Here is a 25,749-nt window from a genome sequence, read left to right on the forward strand (position 1 = left end):
CTGGGCAGGGAGGTTGGACCAGATGATCTTCAGAGGTCTCTTCCAGCCTCAGCCATTCTGTGATTCTGTGATTTCTCATGTTTTGTTACTCATTTTATGATGTTCTTTTACACAGTTTCAGAACTTTTGCTTTACTCATTTTGTTCTGGGAGTTGGGAGAAGTCTCATGACTTTTTCTTAGTCTTTAGAGTTTTATTAGTCCCCTCCTGCAATGAAACAAAGTGTAAAAATGAACATTGATGTTGAATATATTTGACATCTATCTACAGTCTAACAGTTCTGATCTGAATGTGACATACTAGTACTATATTAAAATCAAGTAGCCTGGTCAATAACTTCCCAGCTTTCTGTATTGACAAGCATCCTTAAAAAGCATACTTAATCATTCCTATTTTTTTTTTCCTTTACTTTGAAATGGGCTTGGGGAGAAGCATTGATATCATGATACAGTCACTATATATATCAGGAGAGTTATTTCTGCACACAATATATGATTCATATTATCCATTCTGAACATGAGCAACAGCAATAACAATGCAGAGGACTGCTGCAGTACTTAGGAGAATAGAAAGGACAGCTGATGGAGAGTTAAAGGAATATTTTTTCTTGTCTTAGCAAAAATATGGAGAAAGAGGATATAAAATGAACTACTGCTGTGTATGGGTGCACTAGGAGAAGGATGGGAGAGAAGAAGATAGACTGTAAGAAAGATTACATAAGCTTAAATGCAGGTCCATGAAATACTGGACATCAACAAGATTAAGGAATGGGAGGAATCCATTACCACCAAGTAATAATTACCACCAAGTCTTCCACCTGTGGAAGAGAACTGGGCTAGATGACCTGGAAGTGCTTTTCATGCTTCCATCCTCTGCAAACTGGAAATATTTTCCAATGAAAACCAGCACCTGCTGCAGCTACTATGCTAGATTAATTTACACAGTGTTAATTAATGCAGTTTACACAATGTTAATGAATGCAGTTAAACATTCTGGCCCTTACCACAATGGTGGGATTTTCTGTTCTTATGCACATAAATGTAACATCAGAGGCCACAGACAAGTACCTGTTGTGAGTATCAAAAATCTTGTGTACTATGAGAGCTCATATGAACACAATAACAAAGCATGTGCAGCACAATCACACAACACATAACTTCCATGTGAATCTTCACGGTCTGCAAGGTAACTTTGTTTAACTTCATCTCATAGTGTGTTAACATTGCTGAAAAGGCAAATTACTCCTGAACAGAAAGGATGTGTTAAATTCACACTGGTTGTATATACAGAAGTTTTTCACATAAATATGTCCCAAAGATATGAGGTACCTAAATCTAGGCTGTGAAAGAGAAGGGAGATACCTTCCAGGAAAGGCCTCCTGTTACAAACAAAAGGATTCCATCCAGGAAATCATATTGGTGTTATAAATGAAGTATCAACTCAATCTGAATTTTGTAATATTTATAAAACAAATATTTCTAAAAGATATAAAAGGCAAGTAAACAGCACTGGGTGTGCGGGGAGTCTACGCTACACCAACATGCACACACGAACATCAAACATTCTAAATATATAGAACATTGCTTTACATACTAAACCCAAGTATGTCTATACATATCTACAATCAGGAAAGGTAACAAACAATCTTCTAAGTTCCATGACTTACTAAACTCGAGTACACCTATACATATGTACAATCAGAAAAGGTAACAAACAATCCTCTAAGTTCCAAGACTTAACAGTCTCCATTTTCCATTCCTTTTGAGCAATATGTCTTGCTTTAAGTTGTCAAGCAAGTCGGTCTTCAGGCCTTATGTATCCCGTTCTTCCCGGATCGAAGAAAAGCATATCCATCTCCTTTTCAAGGCCAATAGGTCTGGGTAAAAAGGCACATTCAGGTCAACAGGGGGGCGTAACAGCAAAAGCCTTCGATGGCTGTAGCAGCAGAGGGGCCGATGGCGTAGCAGTCAGATCAGTAAAGGAGCCCGCAGCTCCCTCACTATCTGGCAAGCCACACGTTTCTGACTGTGGTCCTACATGACTCTTTTAGGCCTCAGAGATTGCTTGCCAGGTGCCAAGCAATCCCACTGCAACCTTGTCGTTTTTAGTTGCAGACTCCCACACCTTGACCTCAGTTTGGTCCCATATTTCAGGATCATAAACTGTCCAATGGTTAATAAGGAGAATGAGCTGTAAGGTTACCAGGACAGTCTTTGTTCCTAAGGACGTATGATTCCCCATAATGCGCAACTGCTTACCAGCAAAGGGCAGTTGTGTGCGCGAGTCCGCTTCTCTCAGTTTGAGCTTCTTCCCAGCTCCATTGTGCCTATTTCTAGCGACTTTCAACACGAGCTTCTCTGAGCAGTTTGCTGAGTTTGACCGAACCTATCTTCATGAGGCAATCAATGTGCCTGTTCCCGTCCTGGTCTCCATTCTGCTAGCCTGTTCCTTTTCATTCCTTCTTTCTACTTCTTTACTGATGACATAACTTCATCACATCGTGTTGCCTTTTTTTTTTTTTTAATCTTGAGGGCAGGCTCCCCTCTTATACCTTTGTCTCCACAGCAGTTCTTTTCAAAACAACTTTTCATTGGTCAAACAACTTTGAATGTAACAACAACAGCAAACACCCAGAAACATCCATGCCTTAACGGCTGGAGAACAAGAGACTAGCTGGAGAACAAGAAACCGGAGACTGCATGGAGTCTCCTGAATCAGTCTTCTTTGTTCCCTCTAAACTCTTTTATATTCCTGATGGCCTCATCGTTAAGAGTCCAATGTTATCTCAACCACGGGGCTTTCCAAGCTCCATGTCCATGTTCCCAAGTCTCCTTCTTCTTTATTAATATCAACCATTTTCTCAACACGAATTACCACTCCATATATAACATTGGGATACCTGGCACAGTAAGACCTTACTTGCTAACCACTGCCTCCCCTTTACAGAGAATTCCTATGTACGAAACTTCAGTAAAGTTGTTCAAGGAGCAAAGCTTAAAAATTTATTGCCTGATTCACTTTTCTATTAGATCAGTATGAATTAGGGGGCCTAATGTGGTAGAACCCTTCTAATTCAAACTATAGCTATTGTATGCAGGTAATGAGCTTTCTTAAAGAAATAGATAAAAACACTGAATCTTAAAACTATGAAGACTATTCATAGAAGTTCATCAAAACCTTTTACGTTGTCCCATTGTAAAAGGTACAGAGGTCATTCTACAAAGTTATTAGTTGACAGATACAGAAAGAGTGAGAGACTGAATTTAACACAGCTCTTAGTAATTTCAGGAACGTTATTCTGAACGACTTTTCGGAATGGTAATAATAATGCACAGAAAACTCTTATTCCTATGCACCACTCTTAGCCCAGCAGGGTAGAATATGTATTTAGGAAAGAAATTCTTCAAAGGAAACATTGGTTCTCAAGAGGTGTACATGTTAGATGAGTTCATGTACAAAACCTGAACTCTTATCTGCCTATAAAGTAAACAAAAACATTCATTTTAAATAAAAATACATTTATCCATCTTCCCCCAAGTGTAAATGTGTTAAAACATCTCTAAAAATAGAGTTCAAAGACAAATACCTTTCCTATGGGGATCAATGAGAGATAATTTCTTTTCATCTCAGTAAAACCTTAATTCAAAAGGAAGACTGCAGCCTTTGGGGAAATACCTAAAAACAATGTTAAGATGTTTCAAAACTATTTTCCACACTTTTGAAACAAGTTCACCTGAGTTTAAATTTTTGAGATATAACAGATCTTGTTAAGTAATTTTTAAAACAAAAACAGAAGTAACAATAGAAAACGAGTAGAACTCTCAGATGCCTATTTGCATTCTCTGCCTAAAAGCAAATATATACTTTCAGCCTTGTTACAAGGTTCTATTAGGAAAAAAAGGCCTGTGTTTTGTGTTCAAAGTCCTGCCTTGTTATAAATGAAGTCTCAACTTAATCTGAATTTTGTAATATTTATAAAAGAAATATTCATAAAAAGTATAAAAGGCAAGTAAACAGCGCTGGGTGTGCAGGAAGTCTACGCTCCACCAACATGCACAAACAAACATCAAACATTCTAAATATAAGGAACATTGCTTTTACATATTAAACCCGACTACGCCTATACATACATACAATCAGGAAAGGTAACAAACTATCCTTTAAGTTTAACAATCCTTTAAGATTCTCCATTTTCCATTCATTTTCTTGACTACAAACAAGTCCATTTTCTATTCCTTTTGAACAATACGTCTCGCTTTAAGTTGTCAAGCAACTCGGTCTTCGGACCTTATGTGTCCCGTTCTTCCCAGATCGAAGAAAAGCATATCCATCTCCTTTTCAAGGCCAATAGGGCCTGGGTCAAAAGGCACATTCAGGTCAACAGGGGGCAAAAGCCTTCAATGGCTGTAGCCGTCGGATCAGTAAAGGAGCCCGCAGCTCCCTCACTATCTGGCAAGCCACACGTTTCTGACTGTGGTCCCACATGACTCTTTTAGGCCTCAGAGATTGCTTGCCAGGTGCCAAGCAATCCCACTGCAACCTTGTCGTTTTTAGTTGCAGACTCCCACACCTTGACCTCAGTTTGGTCCCATATTTCAGGATCATAAACTGTCCAATGGTTAATAAGGAGAATGAGCTGTAAGGTTACCAGGACAGTCTTTGTTCCTAAGGACGTATGATTCCCCATAATGCGCAACTGCTTACCAGCAAAGGGCAGTTGTGTGCGCGAGTCCGCTTCTCTCAGTTTGAGCTTCTTCCCAGCTCCATTGTGCCTATTTCTAGCGACTTTCAACACGAGCTTCTCTGAGCAGTTTGCTGAGTTTGACCGAACCTATCTTCATGAGGCAATCAATGTGCCTGTTCCCGTCCTGGTCTCCATTCTGCTAGCCTGTTCCTTTTCATTCCTTCTTTCTACTTCTTTACTGATGACATAACTTCATCACATCGTGTTGCCTTTTTTTTTTTTTTTAATCTTGAGGGCAGGCTCCCCTCTTATACCTTTGTCTCCACAGCAGTTCTTTTCAAAACAACTTTTCATTGGTCAAACAACTTTGAATGTAACAACAACAGCAAACACCCAGAAACATCCATGCCTTAACGGCTGGAGAACAAGAGACTAGCTGGAGAACAAGAAACCGGAGACTGCATGGAGTCTCCTGAATCAGTCTTCTTTGTTCCCTCTAAACTCTTTTATATTCCTGATGGCCTCATCGTTAAGAGTCCAATGTTATCTCAACCACGGGGCTTTCCAAGCTCCATGTCCATGTTCCCAAGTCTCCCTCTTCTTTATTAATATCAACCATTTTCTCAACACGAATTACCACTCCATATATAACATGCCTGTAGCTGATATGAATACTTCCTCTGCTGTTGGAAGAAGTTCATCTATGAAGTCAATTTTCCTCCCCTTCCTCTAGACAAAGAACTACAAATAATGCAATGAACACATTATACCCCCAAATATCCTCAGACATCCTCCCTGTTGGGAGCACTTTGAATAGCATGCTGAACTGGCATTAAATTCTTATAGGACTGTCCTGTTGCAGGAAGCAACACTGTCCTATGCTCAGAGTACTAGTTCTATTATCAGACCTACTTTTGTGTTCTGTGTGCAGTTCAACTGTTCAAGGTTCTAGAAAAAAAAAATCAAAAAAACAAAAACAAAACAAAACAACAACAACAACAACAACAAAAACTTCTGTTAGCAGAGGAATAATTTTCATGGGTAAATATGAGCCCTATTCATCCTCCATTCACTAGCACCCAAGAGCCTAACTTCAAAAGATAATTTCTTCCCATGACTAGACAATTTCAGTTGCATATATGAATGTTTTCTAGACAATCTCAAAGCAGTTTTCATAGTACTCACTTGGGATCACCAAGGTCCCTAATGATTTGCTGAAACCTAAGGTTAGTGTCTTCAACCCATTAAATCACTTCTTCTTGATGTTAATGTGATGCTTCATATTTTTTATAGCTGACTTTTTGACCTGTCATTGCAGAATGGCTTTTTGTTATACCAGGCACTAGTAAATGCAGAACAAATGCAGAATACCTGTTTCAAACAGCCTCCAAGCTAAGAAATGAAGGTATGCTATGATTTGAACATACAACTTTCTAGAAGAGAAAAAATAAATATTATTTGTTTGGGCTTACCCAGGACCTGTGTCATCATTTTCCAACTCATTTGTCTTTATTTGTTCACCCCTAATAATACTTGTATATTGTTTTCTTTCTATTAATAAAGGATTGTGTTGATATGTTAGAAGAATTTACTGCATGTGGCACATATCTGACTCACGAGGAATAGAGGAATAATAATTGCAATTCAGACCAAAAGTTAGCTGTCTGTGGTTTGATATTCTCCAGGGGGAAAAAAAAAAAAGAAAAAAAAAAAAAAAAAAAAAAAAGTCTTTATGGGTTTTGGAAGAAAGTCTAGTTTCCAGGTAACCACTTATCTTCCAGAGCATAATCCTGACAAAAAAAGACTGGATGCCTTTGTCTCTTACAGAAATTTATGATTCCAGCTCTTGCTGATTAGATAATGTGCTTACTCTCTCTCTCTCTCTCCCCTAAAATCCATGAGTAAGTGTTATAATATTTATACAACCTTTACTAAATTATGTTTTAAAGTGAAATGTATGGGGGGAAGAAAAGCAAGATTTCACACCAATATTATTGAAGGTGAAAAAAGTAATAAGTATGCATTCTTTGATTAAAAAGTAGCTTTCTTTTCTTTTGAAGAAGAGAGGAATTTGATTTTGATTTTAAGACTCCTGAAGTGTCCATATGTGTATCTCAACTTTAAGATATGAAAATGAAATACTGGACAAAAGATCTAAAACAGAAAAAAAATTTAGAGCATGAAGACAATATTACAAGAAGATATATATTTCATTTTTTTTTATTCCCTTTATTTTAAAGGGAGTATTTAATTTTCTGTAATAACAATCCACTGTACTTTTTTCAAAAACACAACCTTTAAAATGTTTGGAGTTTATTTAATAATTTAAACTATTCAATGTATTCAATGTTTGATATAGGTAGAAACTTTTTTTTTTTTTTTTTTCCTCTTAATAAAAATATGCTAAAAGTGTAAAGGAGAAAATTGCCAGGACCTATAAAGCAAATGGCTGATTTTAAGTATATGGAAGGAATTAAATATGTGTAACAGAAAAGATGTGAAAAAAGAAAGAAATAGTCCTGCAAAGAGGATAACAGATGGTTTTGTTTGATCAAAAGGCTGGCTAGGATTTCTTTGCAATCACTTTTTGATAATTTCTGAGAATTATTTCCTTAGTTTATTTAGCCTGTGAGTACTAATTGTCTGCTTTTATACATCACATACTGAGCATTTGCTTTAATTAAATGGCAATTTAATCTGTAGACTGTTTTTGATATTTATAAATAACTAGGTATAATATAGAATGAAGATACTAAATAAGTAAAAAAAAAAAAAAAAAAAAAAAAAAAGTGATGAGAAGGGAATGCCACTTGTTAAATTTACTCTTTTCTACTTCCCTGGGTGATATATCATGGAAAGGTTGCCTGAGCTGTCGTTGTGGCATCACTAAGAGGATGTACACAACATCTTCCATTCAAATTACCTTTCAAATCAATCACCCTCATCAGGCTGCTATCTTCATCTGATGGCTGTAGGACAAATGTTTTGGCTTATAGGTAGGAAATGTTAGCATTTGAAAGAGCTCTGAGAAAAAAGGTTCAATAGTTAACTTTGATAAATTGTTTTAAGAAAGGATGGTAAATAATATGCTTGTTGAAATACTTCATTCAATTGGCTTGTAGTTTCTGGGGAGGAAAAAAAAAAAAAAAGGTATCTCTCTCTCTCTTTTTCCAAAATGAGTAAAAATAGGCCCCTGAATAGCCTAGAACAAATACTTATTGGGCTCTTCAGAAGATGCATTATTCAAAATTAAGGTGACATACTTATGTATTGGTAGCAGATCTGTCTTCTGAATCTTAAATTATTTGGTTTATAAGAAAGATTGTAGATTTTCCCAGTAGTGTTTGAGTGTGTGCACTGTGTGTACAAGCATGAAACAAACAGCTGGGATGGCACGAAAGGTCATGTTTCAGTCAGATTAAACTATAAATCAGAAACCTGAGTATTTTAATAACACATTTAATAGTGCCTATACCCTTAATACTGCATAATTGTGAGTTAAATAACAGTTTCAAATATTTTTATTTGATATTCTCATTTTTTGTACAGTAGCTTTTTAAATATGATAAATGATACTCGGCTTCAAATGCATTATAAATACTGAATGCATATTACCAATACACATTTCAGAATTTTCTAATCTTACTTTAACACATATGGTATTATCAATTACATTATTTTAATATAATGTAACATTTATTTAAAAGGACATACAATTTATACTGGATGTCACTAGCCCCTAGACTACTTTGGCACATATTTATATATTTCAGCTATAATTTATCACTTTGTGAAATGCACTTTGTGTAATTGAAAATAACGACACAAAAATCATCTACTCTTAATACACTGGTAGTATGATATATTATCCTGGTAGCTTAGTGTACTATATGAAATCAGTCTGTGGAGCCATGCCTTTGAAATATGATTTAAAACAGAATTTATAATGTCACAGAATTACATAAAACTGTGTGAAATTGTGCAGATAATCATTTAAATCTCCCTACATGAAAAGATAATTGCTCTAGAAATTAACTGTACCTGGGGTTCATTCATTTGGTCATGGCTAGTTTCTTATATAGTGATGATTTGATATTAGAGCTAATTAAGATCAGGTCAGAGTTGCTGAAGGTCAGACATTAATGCACAGGATCATTGAAATGATAATTATAAACAGATTAGGAAGCTACGGTCTTTTATAAGGGGTTATTAGATAATTACTGTGAGAGTGTACGGCTTACTGTAATAATGGATTATCGACTACTTACAGCATTTTAAGGGTGAGAGTATATTACTTCCTCAAGGACTAAAAGGAATAATGTTGTTGGAACTCAGGGCCCTGTAAATAAAACATCACCAATTGCATTGAAATTTTCTTCTTGAGAATATTCCCTCTTGTTGGAATACACTGAATTATTTTATCTTAATTAAACTTTAGCTATTCATGTGACTTGGAAGATCCTTTTTTTTTTTTTTTTTCTCCTTTTTAAGAGGAAAAAATAAAATGAATTTTAAAAATAAATATTTTGTTCTATTTTGTTCTATTTTGAATATATAGCAAAGGCTGGCAGAGACTTTAAGAACAGCAGTCAAATGGATACAATGATGGATACAGTGATTCAGGGAATATGAAATGATTGGTCTGAAACTTACTAATGTGACAACCAACTGAACACTTCTCTCATTACTATGACTATGTTCTAACATGACTTTTCACAAATTAATAATAATAATAATAAAATAAGAAAATAATTACTGTATAGCTATAGCATAACTTGATCTACTGATTGAATTCCATTTCATTTGGAGCTTTGTGCACCAGAGTATGATTTATAAATCAGAGAGTGAGAAAGAGCTAGTGTGTGTTGAAGAGCCTCTAGAAAGATAGCAAAATTTAAATATTGCAGAACATGTTCACAGACAAGTTCAAAAAGTGGCTAGTGTAAAGGAAAAGGAAAATCATTCAAGCCATCTGTGGTGACAGTGGTTCTAGAACCAAGTAAAACAAGCATAAGGAACACTTGTACCTTCTCCTCTGAAAATAAGGCTGTCCTGTGCAGAAGTAGCCTTTGGAGAAAATGACATTATTTTATTGGACAGAAGTTGTTTTATATAATAACAATGTTGAGTTGTAGATGGAAAAGGATGTGTTTAGCCCATTTTTTTCCTCAGAGGCAGGAACAAGAGTCATGAAACACACAATCTGGGAGTATGGCCTCCCAGATGTGTCCTATACCTGGTCATAGAGAAGACTGGAAAAGATGCAAAGGTATTGAGTGTCATGGGTGATGGGGGAAGTTGACCTCTTACACCTGTAGATCTTTGGAAGTATTTCAGTACCTACAGTGAAAAAAAAAAAAAAAAAAAAAGTAGAACAGAAAGGGGGCTTTTCATTGCCCACAACTATGAGAGAGGTCTTTGTCATATTATTGTTTTTAGATCTTTTTTCACCAGTGGTAAGAGGCAGTATTTTATTTCCTGTTATGCCTTAGAATATGCTGCAATACTGGGCTGGTATTTCAGCATTGGAGACAGGAAAATCCCCTCTCTGAATTTTGGAAGGAATCAGTCTGGGAGGAGTTATTGCTTTCTCACCTTTACCAAGAGACAAAGGCATTCAAGACCAGTCTTAAAGAGGCCACAATCAAATACCTGTGGTTGTGCCTAAATATAATTCCTAAAATATATTGTATCCCTAAAATATATTGTATCTAATCATTGTGTCATGTGAACTGATCCCTGATCTCCACTCCTCCTACATCCCCAATGCCAGGCATCAAACTAAAAAGAAACCATTATCTACCCAGTTATACTTCTAAGAAAATGTAAGTAGCATTCAGTAAATAAAGGCAAGCATTTGGAATCATTTAACATTGAGACTAGCTCTGTTATGCAGGCCTAATCTACCCCCGCTAACACCTATGTTTGTCAACAACACTCAAAATTGTTCCATTTTCATTTATGTGTCTGAGATCAGTCTGTGCTCTGCCTATTCAATCCATAGATGTAAATCTTGAAACATAGCCATATAAGCACAAAAGTCAGTCAGCTAAATCTATTGTGCCATATCCTTACTCTTCTACTGAGTGTCTTTGTGCTGCTTGGAACAATGGATGAAGGAAAAGCCTCAGGAATAACATACAGGTATAACACCTCTCCCAGATTATCAGTAGCACATCAATGTTCCACTCTCAGCTCTTCATGTGATGGAATATCTGTCATATTGCTCAGATTTTAACAGAGTTACTTAAAATCGTAGGGGTCCTATATTGCTTATATGCAGAAGATTTGCTTCTCTATACATAAAAGAATGAGCATATTAAAGCCTCAAGGACAGCATCCCATGCTATCTTTCTACACAGAAAGCTAATGTTTCTGTTACTGATTAGCCTAGTTATTATACTTAATACTGAACAATGAATACTAACATCCAGCTGCTTTTGAATGTTGCTTCACAATTAATATTTTACAGCTTTTCTTACTATACATGTCTACTTCATATTTTAAATTTATTTTAAGCTTCCACTAAATTTGTTCAGTTGTTGAAAATGGCAACATAGTGATTTTTCCCCCTAGCTACCACTGCTGAAGTATTTTGTAACTTACAGACTGTCATCTGCCTACTGCATATTAATTGATTATAGGTGCTGAATTGTGACGGATAGCCATGTGATACCTGCAAAAATACCAGCAAAATTACATGCTTTTTTTTTTTTTTTTTTTTCCCCTTACAATTATATATCTGGATTTGAACAGCTTCAATGAAAATTTCTAATTTTTCTTTAAAGGAATGATTCAGAACAAAGCAGATACTGATCTTATCATATAATTTTTTCATGGATTATTCCAAATATGTTTTAATACAAAAACACTTTACCTTAAAGGAGAAATCTAAGTATAGCAGACATGTTAGATGAAGCTTTCTGTGTGTTTGTGAGTAATAGAGGTTTAATTGAAGAGAGACTTTTGTTTGTTGCTATTCAATCACTGAGACTACGCTTTGTACAATGGAGGTGTTGAAAGAAGATTTACACAATCATAATATTATACCATCTCTTTGTTCAGTCTTTGTGTAAGAAAATTACATACATCTCAGCAGTACTTGGAAGATTACATCTAGAGTTTAAATTTACTATTTGAACCCTGTATTCAAAACAACATTCCATAATTAGTGAGCCATGCTGTGTGGCCTGAGGTTAAACTAAACAGTAGGCAGGGCAAGGGATGCCTATGACCAATGTTTTCAGCTAGGGTGTGTGGTTCTCAGACTACAAAGGGCTCATTCGTATGTGTTCATTTTTGACAGTCATGCTGGTCAAAAAAGATGCTTTTCCAAGGGTGAAAAGTGGCAGCACTTAGGAACAGCATTATTGCTTGTCAAAGTAGAGAGGAAAATCCTGGATGTTCAGATCTTCCCTGTCTTTCTTTCCTTGCATGAATGATAGTAAGATGGCCAAGGAGAAACAGAAAAACATCTCCTCTTATGGAAGCTTAAAAAAAAAAAAAAAAAAAAAAAGTCCAGGCTGAATATTCACCACAACTTGCAAGCCCTAAAATATTATTGACCATATGTCAGTTTTATCAGTTTATAACCAGTGAGGGCTGGAGTACACTTTCTGAGATGTGAGGGAAGCCAGGGCAGGGGAAGAGGACAAAAGAAGAAGGAGAAAAGGGGCACCTGCCCCTGCTATGAAGACTGAAATCTTAAAAGGGACTGCACAGTATGCTTACTGCTTCTGAAGAATCTCACAAGATCTAATGAAAATCCCTGAAAAATGCTACTTTTCAAGTTTTTAGGATGGGTGCACAGACACCAGTTTGTTTTTACTTCTGATACTTATTTATATTAATAAAATCATAACATTATGCCATGCATATAATAGAGATTGCACAGACAAATTGCATGTTTGTTTATAAGTAGATATTGCTGATATATGTAGTTGAAAAGGTTATAACATTGTGATATTTATCCTATCTCAGCAATGGTAAAACAAATAAATACCTCTAAATATACATAGTATATACATGTTGAATTTGTGAGTGTAGATAGATCAATTGAATCATAGAATGGCTTGGGTTGAAAGAGACCTTAAAATTATTCAACTTCAACCCCCCTGCAGGGGAGTTTCATCCCTGGCAGGGATGAAACTTAGTGAACTTAGTGACTTAGTGAAGTCAGGTTGGCCAAGACCCCATCTCAGCTGGCTTTGAACACCTTCAGGGATGGGGCATCCACAACTTTCCTTGGCAACCTGTTCCAGTACCTCACTACTTAGGAGTGAAGAATTTCCTCCTAATGTGTAATCTAAATCTATCCTCTTTTAGTTTAAGACCATTCCCCCTTGTCCTACCATTATATGTCCTACCCAATAGATGTACGTATACCATGTTTTCCTGAGTATGAAAATCTAGACAGAGTTTAAGGGCTGACAGAGTAAGTGCTAATAGGCAACGATGACAATGGAATCATACGGATGAAATTCCAAAGTGATTGCTTTGACCTCTTCCTTTTTTTTTCCTTTTTTTTTTTTTTTTTTTTTTTTTTTTTCCCCTGTAGAAAAAGATAAGTCACAAGTCACAGGCAGGTTTAAAAGAGTATATAACGGCATGCCTCTTTTTTCCTCTGGACCAAATAAAACTCCAGACCCACTAACTATGATACTACAGTAAATAATGCTGACTCTTCAAAGTATTCAAAACACATGAATGAAGCCTCAAGAAATAAGATTTGAAATGAAACTCCTTTTGGATTTTTTTTCTGTTTTTGTTTTTGTTGTTTGCTTTGTTTTCTGAGCTTTTTTGTTTGTTTGTTTTTCTTTATACATTTATAGGTTTGGGTTCTTGCTTTGTAGCTTTTGCACAAAAATTTCTACCACAATAAGACTGAGAAGTTTTTTTGTTGGTGGTGGTGGGTTTTTTTGTTTGTTTGTTTGTTTTTGTTTGTTTGGTTTTGTTTTGCTTGTTTGCTTGGTTTTGTTTTGTTTGTTTGCTTGTCTGTGTGTTTGTTTTCCTGTTCTTGCAAGTGAAATTAATATTTAGCTATGTCGGAAGTATGGATGAGTGAATGGTAACTGAGAGGTAGGACAGGAAGAGCAAGACAGAAGACAAAAGGGATCAAGAAGCAAGAGAAGGAAGAAAAGCTGAAGTAGGGTGGAAACGCAAAATAAAAGTGAAAGATTTTTTGGCAGTGTAGAGCAATTTATTGAAGTCAGGCAAGCAACATATACCCAAACTTGTGCAAATAATCATTGTAAATACTCAGCAGTGTAAAATTATCAGTCTAAATGTGCCTCTCTGCATACCACCAGCTATTCACCTAGTCTTTCTGTGACAGCAAAAACATCAGCATTGTAGTATACTTTACCTTTGCTCAAAAGATCACCATTTTTAATGATTTTTTTTTCCTTTAATAATTTTTTAATGCTTTTTATTTTTTTTTCTTTTAATGATTTTTTTTTCCCTCTAATTGAAGGATTTTTTTTTTTTTTTTTTTTTTTGTCAGGAGTGTCACTATTTATTTGTAAGAATTAATTTAAAGTATATGAACTTTAAAATATTTCAAAATATTCGTGTTTATAAAGAAATTTTTAAAAACTTTTTGTTGTGGTTGTTGTCCCAAATTACTTCTTTTGAGAAATTTACAGTAATTCAGTTTTAAATGTGATTAAATGTTTCTGGGTTGATACAAAAGCAAAACATTAAAAATACTTTAACTGATGCCAACTTAATTATTTTTTGGAAGTTAGGGATTTCAACTTTTAAGACACCTGTATTATGGGAAAACTTTAAAATCTCAAAAATTTGAAGAGGATGGAGAATTTTTTTCCAGCTATCTCTCTAAATATTAATTCAGTGAGGTGTCTAGAGGAAATGAAATTCATGACCATATTCCTAAAGGGGAAATAATATATTCCTGAAAAATCCATTCTGTGATTTTAAAACTAAGGCATGTGTGACAGAGAAAAATTCCAGCCTCAGTGATGTTCAAGATGTTTATCTGAGAAGAATGTGTGCTTCCCTTAATGCTTTTATATTTAAAAATAAGAGGAAGGTACAAAAGCCTGTCCTCAGAAAGAAGGAGACTCAACTTTTACAGGTTTTTCCAGGATGAGGTTTTGATAGGTGGGATGGAAAGGTACATTATTACTATTACTATTATTACTGAAAAGGTACTATTACAGTACTCTGTAACCGGAAGAGATCTCTAGTAGAGAGACACCAGAGAGGTATTTGCTAGTATGAGTGATTCAGAAAAGAATTGTGTTCAGAGGGAAGTATTTTTAGATCACCAGATTTTTCAACTGCAAATTTTCTATCAGAATGTGATGTACCCCCTCACATGTCTCTCTAGCGATTTTCCAATTATTCTTTTCTACACATACATACTTATACCTTAAGATAAAGACTACTAGCTTTCAGTACAGACATTTCTAGCTCCAAAACAGATTATCTACAGTTTAAAATCTGGATATAAGGGATACAGAAACTAAATACAGACGTTTTCAACAAACAGTATGTTCTTATACCATCATTTACTCCTATCTCAGAAAACTGAGACATTGTAGAATTACCTTTTAACAATGAATTCATTTTATCATTTATTTATTTATTTATTTATTTATTTTCCTCTGCTCTATTTTTTTTTTCCAGTTATCAATTATGATCCATTTAGGTCCAGATATCCCTGATAATTCTTGCTCTGTTTTCTACGGTGTAATGCATCCTATTGGACAGTAAGGGAAATCCATTCACAGTAAATATGTGCTGAGCAGACATCTGTGACTATCAAAAAAGTGCAGTGCTGCCAGGTGGAAGATTCCTTCCATCTGCTCATCAGCAAACACTTATTCAATTCCAGTTAAATGCAATGGTGACATTCATTACTTTGTCTGTAGTTGTTCCCTGGATATTTACTGTGGTAAGATGACCTTGACAATTATATAAACATCTTCAAGATGTATTTTAGTTTAGGGAAACAAGTATAAAATTTATTTCCTAATAGTTCAGAGACAAAAATGTTAGCAGAAGACTTAATTAATAGATACTTTTTTCTCTGTTGGTCTAAATGGAATCCAGCTTGGCAATCCTCACAGTGCAGTAGGGTAATGCAGGCACATGCACATGTTGGGTTAAGAGTCATCTTATGTTAGGTAGAAAGAGACATTTGGACAGATCTATTGAAACTTGAGTCGCTTGACTCAATAGTGTATGTAGGCGGGGTTGGGGGGTGGAAGGAAGGGAAGTATTATTATGGGATCAATAGCTTGGTATCATACTCTGACAATATATTTGCATATCTTTTCTGAAAAAAAAAAAATGAAGGAAAACTGTCTTGTCTTCTGCACTGGTGTCATCACTCTTAATCCTGAAATCCCATAAAGTTGCTTGAACTCTTGCTGCACAGACTCAGGATATTCTTATAAATATCTGTTAAAGATCACAAGGGGAAATGATCACAATATGGGAAACCTAAATTCAGCAGTGTAAAGCAGAAAAAAGTTAGCTATTCGTATTGCAAAAAAAGTCCCACCTGTTTAGTGATTATAGCACGCTCCCCAAGTAGATGGCAGATGTGATCGAACTTCTGCCCTGAGCTGAGAGATACTGTTTTAAAATCCTAATTTGGATGGTGACTTTTAGTTTTATTAGAACCCTACAAAATATTTGTTCTTTCTCATATGCATAGTAAAGGAATTTTAAGATTTTTACATATAATCAGATTTTCTTTTGCATTTCTTCCAGCTCCATAGACTTTCATTCAGAAAACTAACTTTATACTTTGAGTGAACTGATTACAGTAAGTATATGGTAAATTAAAAAAATGGAAAGAACCCCAATTTGTGGTTTGAGTCTCTTTTTATTATCATACCTAGAACAACTTGCAAAAAATGTTTAATTTTGCTTGTTTGTTCAGATATATGACTTTATTATTTATTTTTTTTAAACCAGAATAATTTCACAAAAAAAAGACAAAAACAAAAACAATAAAACAAGCAAACAAACAAAATCTAACTAGCAGAACTAATCATGTTCTCATTTCAAAGGGGAGTTTTCTCAATTCAAAGTGAAGTTTTCTGGCTGTTTCTGATGTACCACACAGCTCAATAGAAAACCATGGAGCATATGAAAAAAAGTATAGTGATAGTTTTGCTTTTTTCACTTTCAAAGGCCATAACATTTCTGGGATGACAGTTGCACACAAATATTCACTTTCCCTGGAAAAAAAATCATCCTTGGCAAGACATTCACTACTGTATAATCATTTTTACTCTTTTCTTTAAACTGGTAGGGAAAAAAAAAAAAAAAAAAGTTGTATTTCTGTTTTTTGATTTTCATTCATTACAAAATTGAGTTCCAAATATGTTTATAAATAAATTATATACTTATCTAGCAATGTCTTGATATTGTGATGTAAATCAGAGATTGATTCTCCTTCCTCATCGTAACTAAATCATTGCTTACTGCTCATTGTAACAAACCTTAAAGTTAACCTCAACAGAAGTCAATCAATACATCTTTATTATTCTGTGTATGTGTGTAAAATGTCAAAGACTAACTGACAAGAGACAGCTAACATTTCATTTCTTGGACTTGAACCTGTGAAACTTTACTATATGTTGAATGGCTGAATCTTAAAAACTTTTAATGTCTTCTCATATTTCAAAGTCTGAAGAGCTCAAAAGTTTTGAAATTAAGCAAAACAGAGAATATAATATGAGCTAAAAAAAAAAAAAAGTATAAACTTCTGCAACTATTATAACCATCTTTCACCATGAGGATCTTCATCTTCCAGGCAATGCTATTTTATTCAGGATGGTTGATTTACTCATTTGATGAAGTATACACACCAGAAACATCTCTAGTTTGTTCAGAGGAAGAAGTCAGTCTTAAATGCTTGCTTCAATTTCCTGTAGTACATGTATGTTGAAAAAAGCATTTTCCAAATTCAAGAAAAGATGCTGACAGATTTTGGAACTTCAAATGGGAAATAAAGGAAAGATCTTGTCTAGTACACTATACACCAACTGCTCATGTTAATTTGGTATCATAGAATCATAGATTCATAGTATGGTTAGGGTTGGAAAGGACCTTAAAGATCATTTATTTCCAACCTCCGCTGCCACGGCCAGGGACACATCCCACTAGAGCAGTTTGCTCAAAGACTCATCTAACTTGGCCTTTAACACTTCTAGGGAGGGGGCATCCGCAGCTTCTCTGGGCAATCTGAGAGCAACAAGAGCAGAGTAAAGGGGGAGAATTACCTCCCTTGACCTGTTGGCCACACTGCTTTTGATACAGTTCAAGACGCAGTTGAATTTCTAGGTGGCAGATGCACATTTGGTGGTCTTGTTGGACACAGAGGTGAGATCGACTGGCTTGTAATTCTCTAGGTCTTTCTTTTTTTTTTTCCCTTTTAAAAAAATGTTGCTATATACCTTCTCTTCCAGTCAGTGGAAACTTCAAACTGCCACAGCTTCTCAAATAGTGTCTTAACAACTACACCTGCCAGTTCCCCATGGTTGCATCTCATCAGGTCAATTCCAATAGATATCAGCGTGGTTGAAGTTGCCCATGAGGACCAGGGTTTGGGAATGTGAGGCTGCTTCTATCTGTCTGTAGAGGGCCTCATCCACTCGATCTTCCTGAACAGGTAGTCTGTTGCAGACCCCCACTGTACTATCACCTGTCCATGACCTCCCTTTAATCCTGACCCATGAGCTCTCTGCCAGCTCCTCATCCATCTCCAGGCAGAGCTCTATGTACTCCAGCTGCAATTTGAGATAGAGGGTGATGTCCCCTCACCATCTCCACTTCTTGTCCTTCCTAAAGAGCCTGTATCCTTCCATTCCCACACTCCAGGCATGGAAGCCATCCCACCATGTCTCTGTAATGCTAATGAGGTCATAGCACTGCATATATCTCTGACTCCTCTAGTATATTCCTTATACTACGTGTTAGTATAGAGACATTTGAATTGGGCCCCTGATGAAGCTGACTTACTGTAGTGGCTGGAATTCCTTCATGCTGCTTTTCAGGTGCTCTTTTGCTGACCTGTGTCTCTTCTCCAGGCTGTGGGCAACTACTTCTGACACTGGCCTCACACTGGAAGGAAAGGGATAGACTGAGGTTCCCCTCCACTGGCAACTTTAATTTAAAGCCCTCTTCACCAGCTTGGCAAACCTATGACCAAAGATGCTCTTCCCTTTCTCTAACAGATATGTCATTAACATGATTTCTATATAAATAAGTTGTTTTAATAGGAGCCTGATGAAAAGGTATATATACATATATTTAATCACAGTTAAGTATTTACAACACATCAATACTTATTATTTTATCTTATTCCCTTACCAAACTATACTTAAATATTAAAAATGACATTGTTCAACTGTTTTTTTTGTTTGTTTGTTTGTTTGTTTGTTTGTTTTTATGACAAGAAGCTAAGGTTTATGTGAAAATAAGTAATACAAAGAAAAAAAGTTCTTCAATATTAAGAATATTGTATTTTCAAAGTCATCTCTTTTGGTGAGATGTTGTTGTTCCTACAACAATTTCTGACATCACCCTTTAGTATTTACATTTTATAACCTCTACAGTTAAATCACTCTGAGATTTTAGCAGAGTGAAGGAACTGGTCTAGTGGTATATTGAAAGAAATTATTTAACTTAAACTATAGAAGTGAGGACTTCCATCCATTACATTTGAAATCAGTGCAGACTTTTACTATTTCAGAGTGATAAAAATTGCAAGAGCAATCATATTTGTAGTTTTGGGAGCTGGAGCTGCTACCTATTTATAGAATCATAAAGGTGGTAATGATTGTGATTTAAAGGAAAATAGTTACTAATGTTTAATTTGACTTAAGTGGGTAAGTCTTAAGATTTCTAGCTAGAAAGTATCTGTACCTCTTCATTTTAGCAACTGTTTAATTAAATATACTTCAACTATTTAAAAAAAAATAAATCTTAAAGATCTTTCAGAACTTGTTTGGCTATTACTTGAAAATCTAAAGATTTTATTAAAAATAGCTTCTTTTACAGAATTTTATTATCTTAATGTTATTATCTCTGAATGTTTTAAAGATGCACTCTTCAGAAATTCAGCTGTGATTATTTGAATATGTGAACTGTGTCTTTTTTTCCCCTCAGCTATCTATGTAAATCCTCTGGTCTTCCTCTTTCAGGAGATTTCTGCTGCTGCTCAACTTCTTAAGAGCAACCTTCAACTTCCTAGGTAGTTTAACCTTTTGCCTGAATGACTCTCTTGTTTTATTCCTTAGTTAATTAGCTATTCCTGAATAGTTTGTCACCCTTTCTCCACAACATATTAATGGCTGTCACAGAGTCATTTGTCACAGTAAAAACCTCACTTCTTTGAACATGTAATGTTGTCCTGCTACTACTTCTCTTTTGCAGTTGGGTAGTTCTTAGAACCAGTAACTAGATAGAAGTGGCTGCTAAATATGCAATAGTCTTGAGGTCTGATAACTAACATCTCAAATGAGCAACTTGTAACTCAAGAGATTTGGAGCAGCTTCTTCTTTTGTACTGTGTTGATCCAATGGATGCATTGTTAGGAGAGGTCAGCAATCAGTAGTATTATATGACCGTAGAAAAGACTTTTTTGTGTGTGTGTGTGTGTGTATGTGTGTGTGTGCATGTGCATGTGCGTGTGTGTGCATGTGTGTGCGTGTGTGTGTAGCTTCCTAATAACAAGATATGCACTGCAAGACTGATACTGCAGAAAATACAACTGGCAGTGAAAAAAAGCAAGATATCTATAATATCTAGTCAATGACAGATTTCCATTTTGGTTTGCTTTGGGCAGCTTCTTTGTCAGTAGTTTCTACCTATGGTATAAGCTCTCCATTATTCATAAGGTATTCAGAGTTATGTGCAAAGGCAAAAGAAAACTGTTTTCCAAGGTATTTACAGTTAAAGCATCTTTCTCACTGTATGCAGTACTGATGCAACCTTCTTGCTTTCTTGTTGCCAAATATCTTAATTCTTATGTTCTGTCACATTTACATGGGTAGTACTACCAGAATACCAAGGCAACACTTCCAAACATTTCCCCTCAGTTAGGCCTTCTTACTCTGTTCTTGTAACAGATGAGCTACAGTGTAGATCTGCTTTTTATAGTCATCTAAAGTCTTCAGCCTCTCTTTAAAGATGTAACACATGATATTAGAGACATGTTTTTTTGTTTGTTTGTTTGTTTGTTTGTTTTCAGCTGGTTTCTGCTGGAATATTTATACCAAAACCACTTCAAATCAGATGTCATGAAAATAGGTTGTAATTATTTCCTAAATAGTGTAAGAGATAAACTTGTTATATATATTTGAAATATATTTCAAAAAGCCTCAGAATCATGACCACTGTTCATTTTACACAAGGGACACAGATTAGCTACATAGAACTAAACATGAAACAAATTGCCCATGAGCCTCTTCTCTGTCAACAATGCTTGTGTAGAGAAGTAGGTGGGAAAGGAAGAAAGCCACCAAAGATGAAGACAGAAAGACTTCCAGCCAGTATTTGGAAGCAGTGGCTTCTCATTAAGAAAGGAGGTGTTTTATTAAGTAGTTTTCTATGTGAGTCAGATAAAACCAGTTTAAGAGAAATAATGGTGGATTAGCCTAGGCTAACAGACAAACTCCCACGAAACTGTTCCCTCACTCCCCCTACCAGTACTAGAATGATAACATGGAGAAAATATGAATGAAAAATAAAAAAAACAATTGTTAAAAGAGACTTAAAGAGTGAATTAGGCAATGTTAGTCTAAATACTCTCAGTTAGAACTAAAAGGAAACATGGATAGCCAAATGAAAACATGGTCTTCATTATGAGGAGACACTTCGCAAATCTGATAGGCATTTTTGAAGATATCAGCACACATCATAGAAGTGAAGCTGTTGATATAGTGGAAATTTCAAAAACTTCACAAGGTATTGCACAAAATCCTAATTTGTCAGGGAAGAAAAAGAAGCTTTATTATGGATTAATAAATGGATAAATAATAATAAATTAATAAATATATAAAAGGAAATAGGGTATGAATTCTTAATCTTTAAAGTACAGAGGAGAAGACAGGAAGAATGTGTGCAGAGATCTTGTGATACTGAATTACAGTTGTAAAATTATAGATGAAATACTGATAAATGAATAATAAACTATATAAGGAAACATAAACTTAACTATATGTAGAGTGACCTGAAATGTTTAACACTAAAAAAAAGAAGACTTAGATAGCTTTGGAAACATCAGATAAATGTTCAATTCATCTGACAGATAGATGCTTGAGATGTGAAGGATTATTAGAAACAGAATAGAGAACACAGGAAACCACAGTGCTAATATAGTGATCTCACATTTTAAAATATTGCATCCAGATCTACTTCTAATTCTAGATACCATATTGCATAGCAAAAGGAAGCCATCAGTGTTTTATGACAGGAAAGAAGATCCTGCAAATGCTGGATGCCACAGCTTTATGAAGGTAGTACATGATGGAGGATTTTTAGATGAGATATGTTGATCCATCTTGAAAAAGTCTTTCACTATACAAGCAATGAATTGTTTTGTGTTTCATGCTCTTTTGGTTTACAGATTTACATCTAAAATTCCAGCCTTAGGTTTTGCTCAATACATATTCTTTCTCTCTCTCTCGCTCTCTCTCTCTTTCTCTCTCTCACTTTCAGAATTAAGCAAATACATTATGATGGAAACAAGATTAATTGGGATATTCTGACAAATGAAGTTACACTATGCTTCTAGAGGTCCTAAATCTAAATAAAATGTTTATTGAAATCACTCTTGAAAAAAAACAGCCTCAAGACATATTTGATTGACAGGATCTGGGGGAAGTATTCTGAAAACAAAAAGAAAAAAAAAAAAAAAAAAAAGACAATACCAAGTTGGGGGAAAATGCTGATCTTCTGTTGGTTAGGAAGGCCTTGGAGGGGGACCTGGACAGGATGGGTCAATGGGCAGAAGCCAACGGGATGAGGTTCAACATGGCTAAGTGCTAGGTCCTGCACTTTGGTCACAACAACCCCATGCAACACTACAGCCCTGGGGCAGAGTGCCTGGAAAACTGTGCAGAAGAAAAGGGTCTGGGGGTGTTGGTGGATGGTCACATGAACATGAGTGTGCCCAGGTGGTCAAGAAGGCCAACAGCATCGTGGCTTGTATCAGGAATAGTATACTCAGCAGGACTAGGGAAGTGATTGTCTTCTTGTACCCAGCTCTGGTGCGGCTGCACCTCGAGTACTGTGTTCAGTTTTGGGCCCCTCACTACAAGAAGGACATAGAGGCTGTGGAGCATGTCTGTCCAGAGAAGGACTATGAAGCTGGTGAAGGGCCTGGAACACAAGTCCTATGAAAAGAGGCTAGGGAAACTGTTGTTTTGTTTTGTTTTGTTTTGTTTTTAGTCTGGAGAAGAGAAGGCTCAAGGGAGACCTTACTGCTCTCTACAACTACCTGAAAGGAAGTTGTGGGGAGCTGAGGGTAGGCCTCTTCTCACAGATAACTAGTGAAAAGACAAGAGAGAATATTCTCAAGTTGCTCCAGGGGAGGTTTAAATTGGAAATTAGGAAACATTACTTCTCAGAAAGAGTAGTTAGGCATTGGAACTGGTTGCCCAGAGAGGTAGTGGAGTCACCATCCCTGGGGGTGTTCAAAGAAAGGTTGGACCTGGTGCTTAGGGATATGGTTTAGTGGGTGATGGTGGTGGTACAGTGGTGTTTCAACCCTATGATCTTGAAGGTCTTTTCCAACCTTAATGATTCTATGATTCTAAATAACATGGAAATACTTATTTGCTTATACTACCAACCAGAAAGCATTCAGAACTGATACAAAGTATATTGCTATACCAAAGGTGTCATCAGGTTTTCACCAGTGATTTTGAAAGGAACAAGGCATTCAGCTTCATTCTCTTTAATCCTCAGGTATATTCTTACCGTCATAAGGGTTCAATTGACAATTGAGATATTTCAGCAGAAAATGTGAATTATATAGAAGGTACTAATAGTGTGATCTCCAAATAGGGACAGGGGAAATTCCTTATAGTTTATGGGTACCTTTGGGGAGAGTAAAATGAATAATCCAAATGTAGACAAGCAAAAGCACAATTCTTCACCTGACAGAAATAACATATATGGGGAAACGAATGGGAGGATGAAAAGAGACCAAAAAGGCCAACACCCAACAGAGAGGATGATCAAAGCTTCACTGGAACACTAAACAATGTAGAGAAATATGTGACTAATTAGTGCTAATTATTTACCTGACGCAGCACCTAATCATGATGCTATGCAAAGCTGTCCATTGAAATGGGTAAAGAAGTATTAAGAATTCCATAAATGAAGATTAAGGAGCCTCACTTAGGAGATATTATGGCAATAAACATAAAACTATCTTGCTCATGAATAACTTTCATGAAGATGTTGACAAAATTATTGTAAAATTACAGAATGAAAACTACAGATCATAAATTCCCATGTCAAGGTTGATAACAAATTCTTCAGAGACATTTATTACAGAAGAAAATGAGACTTCAGCCCCCCCCCCCCCCCCCCCCCCCACACACACATAAAGTTTACATGCTTACTGAAAATACATGTCTTAGCTGACATCAACCATATACATATTAATATCACTGTAATGTGGGTCTTGCCTATCCATCTTGAAAGCACAAACCTCTGATCTACAAACAGAAAACAAAAAACCTGGGGAAGCTGAGATGGTTGTATATTCTACCTTTGCTCCTTGATAAGTGAACATTGACAATGGAAGTAAACCAGAACTTCTTTGAGTATGTCAGTCTAATCAATACAAACAAAAGTAATAAATTGTGGATTATGATTTTCAGAACTGCTGCTGATTTTAGGAAGTCAGAGAAAATAATTAAGATTACCATTATGAGGTATCTCAAAGCCATATTCCTAGCTGCTTCTACTATACTAGGAAGGGTTTTTATTATTATTATTATTATTTATTTTTTATGTTAAACTGTATTTAGTGCAAAGAGATCAGGATAGTGATTCCTGGATTAGGGATCATGTTATAGGTCATTAAGTATTGTTGTAATTTTTTAAAAAAGACACTGAGCTCATTTAAAATTTAGAAAACCTTAGACAATGGCCAAATATGTTTACTTTATGTTAGATGACATAGTGACATTCAAAATGCTTTTGATATGATCATTTAATGTGGGTCATATCTGGAAAAACCTTTTCTTATGCACAGGAAATCTGACTACCTGGAAAATATCTAGTTATTTAAGGAAGAAAATACTCTGTGCTCTTGTTCTGGATTATCACTATCACTTTCATTTAAACTAATCCCAAGAGGTGTATGTTGTAGTATTGGTGCTGGACAGTAGAGGGCACTGCTTATTTGTTCTGAAGTGAAGGGAAAAACGGACGTCCCTGAACGCATGCAGCTTCGTGGTGTACCCTGCCCCTGGGGCCATGAAGGGCTGTTGCAATCTTTTTTCCTGTGCAGTCCTTTAAATTATCAGAAGTTGATGCACACTTCCATTGGGCAGGACAAATTGGTGATAAAGAAGAAATCTTTCTGTCTCCCACATCAGTATATGTTATTTCTGCAGCTTCAAGGCATGCCTTCAATCTGTTATTGTACTTGGAGCAGTGCTGGAAAACAATGAACTTGTAATTTGCAACACAGCTTTTTGAGGAATGAGTGTTGCTAGTTTTACATTGTCTTGGAGCAGAAACCAGTTTGTACTCTCTACTTGGTCTTTGCAGGTGTTAAATATTTTTTTTTTCATTCATGTTCATTTTTTCTTCCAATTTCTGAAGGACTTTCCTTAACTGGATGTTACAAGTTTTGTCAACAGAGACCTGGTCTGATAAACTGTTCTAAAGAAGCTGATTCTCTCATGCAACCTGGGAAGATGAAATGGTTACAGAACTTATATGACTTGACTACATTAACACCAAGCATTAGTGATTAATTATTGCTTGAATAACACCAGCTATAGCCATTGCTACCTGGCTGGAATCAGAAGAGTTTGGGGAATAGGGTGAGGACTAAAG

Source organism: Aythya fuligula, chromosome 2, assembly GCF_009819795.1.
Source record: "Aythya fuligula isolate bAytFul2 chromosome 2, bAytFul2.pri, whole genome shotgun sequence".
Lineage (NCBI taxonomy): Eukaryota > Metazoa > Chordata > Aves > Anseriformes > Anatidae > Aythya > Aythya fuligula.